We start from the raw sequence: 10,084 nt of genomic DNA on the forward strand, positions 1-10,084 counted from the left end.
CAGCACAAAGTGCCTGTTGTTTTGCGCCGGTGAAGGGGCCGACGAGCCGAAAGCTCTCTGGTGCCTGACCGCAGCCTCAGGTTGGGCTTCCCCTTTTTCACGCTAGAACGATATGGAAAAGGAGCCACATCTGGGCGCGTTCCAGGAGCAACAGAACCGCAGCAGGTGCTCCCCTTCCCGTGCTGTTCTTGGACTTTCTCTCACCTCCGTGATTTTCAATTTAAAATAATAAATTAAATTTTTCCCCCCTGTCCCGGGTATGGTGGGTGTGTATGAGTGTGCGGGCGGCCAACGTCTTATAACCAAAATGCTCAGAAATAAAGTCAGTTGTTTTTTTGTTTTTTTTGGTGAGCTCCGTCCTGTCCACACATTGAGATCCTAGTAGGAGAAATGACCTTTAGGGCTCATTCACATGGGCGTGCACATCCATAGGCCCATGCAGAGTCTTGCTCCCGGGAGGGACAGGTGCTGCGTGTAATTGTGTGCAGTCGCCCGTATCACCCTATAGGAGGACGCCGCTGCACGTGTGTACACTCAGACCCGGACCTGCACATCTGTGCGGATCCGGCAGCCCGCACTTGAACACACACTGTCTGCATTCAATGGCAGGCATCCGGAAGGTGCAGGGTCGGGTGCGCATGTAACCGTGTCCTCCCATATAGAGGCAATTACATGCAGCACTTGTCCCTCCCGGGAGTAGGTCTCTGCATGAGCGTGCACATCGTAAAGATGTGCACGCCCGTGTCAATGTGCCTTAGGGTCCATTAACATTTGCGCGCTGCGTTAAGGCCCCATTTGCATGACCATCCGTTGCGTTTTGCTACGTTTGCTGTACATCAGCTCATTCATTTCAATGGGCTGCCCCACGTGTGACAAATGCAGCAAAGAAGCTCATGCAGCTGTGAGCTTCATGTGTTTTTGGACTACACATTTGGCATGCATCAACACATGGGCAAAGATGCACATTTTACGAGCCGCATGTAATGGCACCATAATCACGCCACATGTTTTTACCATGTTCACACACATGGCAAAAATCAGACGTGCCGCAATATTTTCAATGCAAGGAATAGAAGTAAATGGGCCCTTACAGTGGAGCTTTTAATAACGTTTAGGGCCCATTTACATCTATGAGTTGGAGGAATGAACACTGCAGCAAGAATCCAGAGGGAACCTCACAGGGTTGCTGGAAGTGTACCATCTGCAGCCTGAGCTCCTCTCTCTGTCTGCTTCCTGTACCACTGATCACATTCCAATGTCTCAGGAAGATTTGATGACTATTGGTACCTGGAAGATCCTTCTGTTTGTCTGAGACAAGTTCTGTCTTTTCTTTCTTCAGGTGTTATAAGTGACAGTGAGGAGCCAATGAAAATCCTTTGATGGGTGATCCCAACCCAGACATAAACGAGCAGTTAACACCTGCAGTGCAGGAGTAGCCCCACTGCAAGGGTAAATAAAAGAAGAATCCTGGAAATCTTCCAATGGGGAGAGTTTTTCTTAGGCTGCATACACACTGGAGTCACAGGAATTGTTGGAATTCTATCAGTGGGTGCGTGCTCGCCAATACCGCAATGACGAACACGTCTGCATTTGCCAACACTGCACCTCTGCACATTTCTGCACTAGCCAAGAATGCAGCTTAGCACACGCCAAAAGGACACCAACGCTGCAATACTGTGCACTCTGGGACTCGCCGACACCGGCGCACACATATGCACTTGCCAATACCGCACCAGCACACACTTCTGCACTCGCCAACACCGCAACGGCGCTCCCTTTCGCATTCATCAGCACTGTGATGTGCATGGTTCCAGTTGCTGACTGACATTGCAACAGGATGCGCTTTTGCACATTGCCGCAAGAATGTGCATTTCTTCACTTGCCAACACTGCCACAGCGCGTTTTGCTGCACTTGCCAACCACTCACCGACACTGTGATGACACAAAGCTTTGCACACGCAACATGCACTTCTGTATTCATCCTGTTTAATGATCGGAATAATAATAATAATGCAACATGACAACAACGACAACAACGATAATACAACATAATAATGCAACATAATAATAATAATGATGATAATAATAGTAATACAACAACATAATAATAATAATAATAATAATAATATTTAAAGGTGAACTGAAATGAACATTTCAAAACCGAAACGAAACCAAAATAAAAAAAAATGTCAGGCCGAAACCGAAAATGTTTTTTTATTTTAATTTTTTCAAATTTTTAAAATAATGTATTTTTATTAATTTTTTTTATAACCTTTTAAAAAATGTTTATATTTATTTATTTATTCATTTTTTTAATTAAATATTTTTATTTTTTACATTACTTTTAGGGGCTTCTGGGGAATATTAGGAGTCTATATTTCCCTTTTAAAATAGAAAAAGAGATTGAGAACACAGAGTCCTAAATCTCTTTTTCTGCAGCCCCTGTTATCAATGAACAAGAATCCTCTATACTGAGTGTTTCATTCATAACATGAGGACAGAGTATGTTTACTATAACCACAATCATGAATGAACAGGAGGGGATGTAGATCACTTCCCATTCATTCATAATTAGGGATATAGTAACCATACCATGTCCTCAATTATCTACAAACACTCAGCGATCACTGATCACTGACTGCTTGTACCCGCTCTCCTTCCTGACATGCTGTCACAGGAGGCTGAGCGAGCGGTGCGGGAGGAGAGCTTAGCCTCCTGTGACAGCGCTGGCTGTCTCCGCCCCCACACTGCTCTCCTGATCTGTGAGAGGAGGCTGACAGCGCTCTCCGCCGGCAGCGCTCGGCCGCCTGTGACAGTTTCTCTCCATCCCACTGGGACACAGAGCAGCGCCCAGCGGGCAGGAGAGAAAAGGATGCACCGCTGTATCGGCCAGAAAATGGCACTTTCAGCATTATGCCAAAATTGCCATTTTCAGCCAATGTGTTTCAGCGGCCGATATATCGGTGCATCCCTAATAATAATAATAATAATAATAATAATACTAATAGCATAGTTCAGATCCAAGCACATGTTCTATTTATAGATTTCTCTCTCTCTCTCTTCTTGGAAAAGATGTCCAAGTGAAAACATTCCATTTTCTATCATATGTGCAATGCCTAAAAAAAAGCAACATGTGATGACTGGAAGCTTTGTTCTGCAGATTTATAGCCTGTATGATCATCATTTTTCACTGAAAGGTAAGCTCGGCCCAACATATTAACATCAAAGGAAAAGTATCCACAAAACGTAATGTATTCTCTGCTGTTTCCCTTTAACGTTTATGTAAGCCAAAACTTTTGTTTTGTCCTGGATAGGGTATGGAAGGGTCAGAACCTCCATCAGTTGACTTCTCAGTGCCTGTGTCCATTGAACTCCGCCTGGAGATGCAACCAGGGGTGAAACAAATCCTACTAAGTGAGGGAACTCCAATCACTGGAAAGTGTCCCCATTGGAAAAATTCCCCTTATTTACTGTTCTGGAGACAACACCAAAATGTGAAATTTCCCATGACCTCAATCTCCCCAGCATGGAGACACCACAATAAAAACCTGAACTGAAATATATTGATACCACTCAGGGATAACCCATCAATTAAGCATATTAGGTGTAGACAGGCATACTGTATATCCTGGCTTTCATTTCCTATTGTCATACAGATGTAAAACTTGCATATAATACCATCAGGTTATACCTCGCAGGCGTGCAACATTTCTTAGCTCTTTCTTACCCTGATAGACAGGGCCATTCTTAAGGAGTTACAGAAAGCTGGGAAAGAGACAACCAGTACCAGGTTGCCCATAACCAGCCGCATGTTCCGGGCGATCTCCGGCATGTTAGACAGATCTCCTTTCGGTGTTATGCAGAGCCTGGTGTTGAAAGCTTCGATTTATCTGGCTTTCTACGGGTTTCTGCGACCAGGAGAATTCACCTGCTCCAGTTCCCCCTTTATCCGCAAGAGTCAGTTAATGTTGGTAAGGAGCAAGACCAATCAGGTAGGTGCCCCCACCGAAATAAAGTTGTTCCCTTCTGGCAACGATTGGTGCCCCGTGACAGTGTTGGACATTCTTACATCTGGGTTGTCCTAGGAGCTGGTTGACAGTCCTTTGTTGCACTTTCCGCGTGCTCCTCAGTCCTCAAATCAGTTCATTGTATACATTCGTCTGCTCCTCAGCCAGTTAGGGGTTAACCCAAAGCGGTACTCAGGACATTCATTCCGCATAAGGGCAGCTTCAGCAGCGTCCCGACAGGGAGTCCCCGCTCATATAATCGAGCATCTAGGGCGGTGGAGTTCTTCTTGCTTTAATAAATATATTCCGAATCCCCATGTGGAATCGGCAGACGCTTTTGCCAAGTTGGCCGAATAATATAGTTAGGGGTAAAGCCTTATTTTACTAAAGGGTTGGTTTTGCCCCCTTATTGGCATTACTGTCCACCTGGACCATGGCACACCTCAGGTCAGTATCTTATTTGTAATCATGTATCATGTGAAGCGGACTCCAAGCACAAGTTGGAAGTGTGTTAGCCTGAATTTGTGGGAGGAGTCTGCACCTCCTTACCAGTCTTAAGCCCCGCTGTCAGGAGTGCCTGGGACGTGAGGTTTCTGAATAACCCTCCCACCCGTCCCCTTGGTGCTACAGTCAAACTTCACACTCACTCAGAGTATACCCCCTTATTGGTATTACTGTCCACCCGGACCATGGCACACCTCAGGTCGGTTATTGGTAATCATGTATCATGCGAAGTGGACTCATCAGGCCCAAGAATATATGCAGCCCAGGAATATATAACCAGCCCAAGAATATACCCAAGCCCAAGAATATATATCCAGCCCAAGAATATATATCAGGCCCAAGAATATATGCAGCCCAGGAATATATAACCAGCCCAAGAATATACCCAAGCCCAAGAATATATATCCAGCCCAAGAATATATATGCAGCCCAAGAATATATATGCAGCCCAGGAATATATTGAAGCCCAGGAATATATCCAAACCCAAGAATATATATCCAGCTCAAGAATAAATGTAGCCCAGGAATATATCCAAGCCCAGGAATACATATGTATCCAGCTCCAGAATATACCCAGCCCAGGAATATATCCAAGCCCATGAATATATATCCAGCCTAGGAATACATATCCAGCCCAAAAATATATATCCAGCCCAAAAAATGTATATCCAGCCCAGGAATATATACCCAGCCCAAGAATATATGCAGCCTAAGAATATATATCCAGCCCAAGAATATATTCAAGCCCAATATATATCTAGCTAAAGAATATATCCAGCTCAAGAAAGTGTATCCAGCTCAAGAAAGTATCTAGCCCAAGAATATTCCCAAGCCCACAAATATATATTAAGCACAAGAATATATATCCAGACCAGGAATATATATCTAGCCCAAGCCAGGTCTGGCTCTGAACCCGGAAAAACAGCTCAGCAGTGTAGTAAACCTAATGCTGGTCATACACATTGTGATATGATCAAGCAATTACAAATTTTCATTCCATTTGTTGTTAAAATTTGGAAATCAAAAAAATAAAATGGTGGTTTCCATTGACAGCAAGGAGATCGAATGGAGATTTCCCCAAGTGTAAGTATGTGGTGTGAAAAAATCTAATCACTTTGTATGAGATTGCTGCAGCTTTTCTCCTGTTTCTAGTTCATTTCAAACACAATATTCCTTCAGCTTCTCTTCCAAGACACGTTATCAAATTTAATCACAGAAATAAGGCCAAACCCACCTTGATTTCCATTCCAGTGCTGTGCCAAGCAACACTAAACAACTGCAGGAAATAGCAAAGCTTTACACATCACTTTCAATGGAAGTAAAAGTTGGATCAAAGTAATTTCACACATTGATGAGTGCATACAAGCCCAGTTTCAACTTCACAACCAAGGGACTTCTTGTGGTTGATCAAACTCGAGGGTGGTAGACAGCTTAATTTCTGACAAAGACTTTGAATTGTATTTGTGATTTCCAGTGGTTCAAGAGTGGTTGAAATTGACTGAAAAATGCCACATGTAATACCAGCTTGAGTCTAGTGTCAATGGGCTTTTATTCGCTTGAGAACTGCTTCTCCCCCCATACAGGTCTATGGAAATGTGACAAATGGAAGCAGGTCAACTGCAGGGCAAATGCAGGTCAACTGCTGGGCAAATGCAGGTCAACTACTGTCAACTATTGGTCAACTGCATCTGTATTAAATTCTGAATGACCCAAACTGATGTCAAAAGCACACTGAGGAGAATTCATCAAAACTGGAGAAGACACCATCTGGAGCAGCTGTGCATGGCAACCAATCAGCTTCTCTCTTTCATTTTCAAATCTTAACTCAACAAACTGAAGAGAGAGGCTGATTGGTTACCAGGCCCAGATTTCCCACAAGGCCACCGAGGCCCGGCCTCGGGGCGGCAGAACGCAGAGGGGCGGCAGCGATGACCTTGTGGGGAAGTTGCGGGCGCCAGTGTAAGGTGTCGACCTGTTGGTTGCCATGCACGGCTGCTCCAGATTTTGTCTGCTCCAGTTTTGATAAATTCCCCTCTCTGTATTTGTCCATCGCAGCCTGCACAGCCCCTTAGGGTTCCAGTGTCAAATCTGAACCTTCCCATTTTGCATGCTCCTCCACTTTCAGGGATGGGAAATATGAACACGGGTCTGCAGGCAATGGACAAATCGGTACCACAACCCCAGTTAACTAGACCATGATGAAAGTACATGCAAAAAATGAATGGTTAAAGTCACTAATGCTATTTGTCAACACTAATTTTCTCTTATACTAGTGTTACAAATTCAAATGCAGCCTTTAGAGGTGTAACAATGTAGTGTATTCTAACACTTGATGATATGATATGATATGATATGCAAAATAGTACATTGATGTATAGAAGAGGGACAGAGGGACGGCTTTAGCCCTCCTTTAGCAAGGTTCCTTTATTGGGCAACGTTCCCTTATTGATCAACGTTCCCTTATTGGGCAATGTTCACTTATTGGGCCACGTTCCCTTTACTCTGACTGTAGTATTGCATGCACTTGCAAAGCACAGTGCGCCAATCAGAGAGGTGCTATCATGTGATCTTCAACTACAATCAATCTGCAGAGAGCTGGCACAGACGAAAATTATATTTAAGCTGGCCACTAGAATGTTTGTATAAAAAAAACAAAAAGGAGCACAATCATCAGAGCATGAGATGGCACCATAATGGACTCAACAAATTTCGATGATATTTCGCTCGGTTGCCATGCCAATATGTGGAAGTCTAATGTGTGATTTTGGGATGCACATGGTGCAATGTTTATTTTCCAAGTACATACACTTTACAATAATTACAGTAGTTCCTGTCAAACTAACATTTAAAAATGAGTTCACTCAAGGAAAATATTCCATCCTTGGCCACCTGTTTTCCATTGGGAGATTTCACTTCCTGTCCAATAGCCACAACAGGAAGAGAGAAGAAATCCCCCCAAAACTAAATAAATCCCTGGTGGTCAGCAGGGTCACCCGAACCAGTGTCCCCATTGGAAGATTCCCCATCTATTCCCATTCTGGTGACAACCCCAAATTTGGGATTTTCTTCCACTTTCAGTGATAACGGTCACCAGGACACATAGAGAGGTTGAATCTACCCAACATGGACATAGACAGCAATAAAACCTGATAGAGGTTCTAATCCCTCTGCCCTCCATCCAAAACTTAAAAAAAAGCAGGCGAGTGAATAACCCAGCCAAAGTGAAGTGAGCCGAACAACGTTTGGGTATTCACTTTAGCTCAGTATGGCTGAATAGGGGCGAACGACAGCGAGGGAGCTGCCGAAGTGCAGGAGGACTTCGACTCAGCCGATTCAACATCTGGATCGGCTGAGCCGAAGCTCCGGTATCTCACTCGCTGCCATTCACCCCTATTCAGATGGGGGCAGAACAGCAGTGAGTGAATACAGAGCGGCATTCGGCTCAGCTATTCTGCTCGGTACCCCCATGGTACCGAGTAGAATAGAAAATAGTGAAAATAGGTAGAAAACAAAATAGGTTACATTTAAAAAAAATATTAAATCAATATTAAATAAAAATAAATAAATAAAGATTTAAAAAAATAATAATAATAAAAAAAACAATTAGGCGGAGCTAGCAGTGACAGCTAGCTCAGCCCAACTGTTTCCTATTGGTCGGCACCTGCTAGAGTCTTCTAGCAGGTCCCGGCCGGCTCCGCCCAGTTGTTATTTTTTAATAAGAGTTTACGGCTGGCTCCGCCCAGCTGTCATTTGTGGGGTGAAAGGCTGGCCTTCGGCAGGCCGTTTGCCCTGCTTCGGTTGACACTTCAGCTCAGTGGAGTCAAAGCAAATGCCTTCGGCTCGGCTGAACTGCTCGGCCGCCTTCGGCTGTAGTACGGGCTATTGTGAATAGCCCGTACAGCAGCCCTTCAGTTTGGCTGAACTTAAGGGCTCCGGCGGCTGAAGAGAGCCGAAGGATCAGCCAAAGCTACGGCTGGATCCTTTGGCTCCTCTGTGAATAACCCTGTTTGTCTCCAGTTGCACTTTAAATATAGAGACATATAGCTTAGCCACTAGAGGGAGCCCTCACTGGCTCAGTGCATTTGTCTGTCTATTACTATCTGTTGAGCGAAAGTATCAGCCACACAGGGAGTGCATTGTTTTCAACGTTGGCCAACTCATTGATTGATTGATTGATTGATTTATGAAAGAAGTTGAGAATCTTCACTCGATATATTGTAGCTCTGTTCACTTTGAATACCCGGTCATGTGCAAATTAAATAAATGAACAGGAGCTTTCTTTTCAAATGATTGGCTAATTAATTGAGTGATGATTCTCCACTCCTTTAGTAAATCAGCCTCATTGTTACCATTGTGAGAAGGAAAAGCACAGCCATTGTGTAGGACTGTAAAGCAGGAAGCATAGCCCGCAGATGTAATTAGAAGAGGTTTATAAAGCATTGATACTTATCGACAAGAACATTTACATCAAACCTCTTTTATATGTTCATCTTAAAAAAAAAAGTACTCCGTATTCCCTTTAAGAGCACAGAGTACCTTTTTGAGGGTCTTTTCGGAACGTGGCATGGTCCTTGGCAATGGTTGCCGTTCTGTAGGAGTTCACACACCAAACGTGCTGTATGTATGCCACTAATTGTCCAAGTGTATTCATGTTTTCCAAGCGTTCCGCAGGAAACTCTATGACGTCAAATCAAACATAAGAAATACATATTTTATCCCTCTCCAGGGACAGATTCATTGATGGGGCCGAACATATAAATGTTACTTATGGGCCCCGGAGGGACCAAGACTGCGAACGGTTTCCAAGTAACAATATACAACCGGCAACAATATACTCACATTGATGACAGCAGTAACTTGCAATGACCAGCGACGTGTGGACACACCAGGATATCAGGCCAACGCCAATGTAGATCATTTTCCATTGTGGGTGGGCACCAGTGAGTGATTAGAGCTTCTCAGCCTTTTGGCTACGATCAAGTGTAGTATCTGTTCTTATCAGTGTTCAGGAGGGGAACTGTGTCGCTGTTCTGGCCATATTGTAGGAATAGCTGGCTGCAGAGTACCCTGCCTGAGTTGATGGGTGTCCCAAAGGGTGCTGGCTGGGGTTAAGGAAACCGAATTGAGCGTCCATTCATGTAAGAGTCAGAAGTGCTTCCTTTGATATGAGATCTGGAGGGTCCCAGTGCCTCCTGATATGAATGGGGCTACCTGGTCTGATCATGGCCTGGGAAGGCAGGGAGCCTATGGTGTCAAGTGCCCCTTGGGAGTGGTACCCTGGGGGTGTTTGAGTAACACCATGGGTTTGGGACACCACTTTGTGAAAGGCACTCAGGCTACGACACCACTTACTTTTTCTGCACCACGCCTCTTGGGTTAGGCCTTTTGGCTAAGACCATGGAAAGTTTTATACCAGGCTGCAAGACCTAGCCATCGTCTTGCACATTGGCACATATTTATTTTTCTCACTTGACCATGCACTTCAGTTTTTATATGTTTTTATATACTTAATGCCTAGAGAGAGAGAGAGAGAGAGAGAGAGAGAGAGAGAGAGAGAGAGAGAGAGAGAGAGA

The sequence above is a fragment of the Nanorana parkeri genome, unplaced genomic scaffold (genome assembly GCF_000935625.1).
Source record: "Nanorana parkeri isolate BGI_ZX_2015 unplaced genomic scaffold, ASM93562v1 scaffold507, whole genome shotgun sequence".
Classification (NCBI taxonomy): domain Eukaryota; kingdom Metazoa; phylum Chordata; class Amphibia; order Anura; family Dicroglossidae; genus Nanorana; species Nanorana parkeri.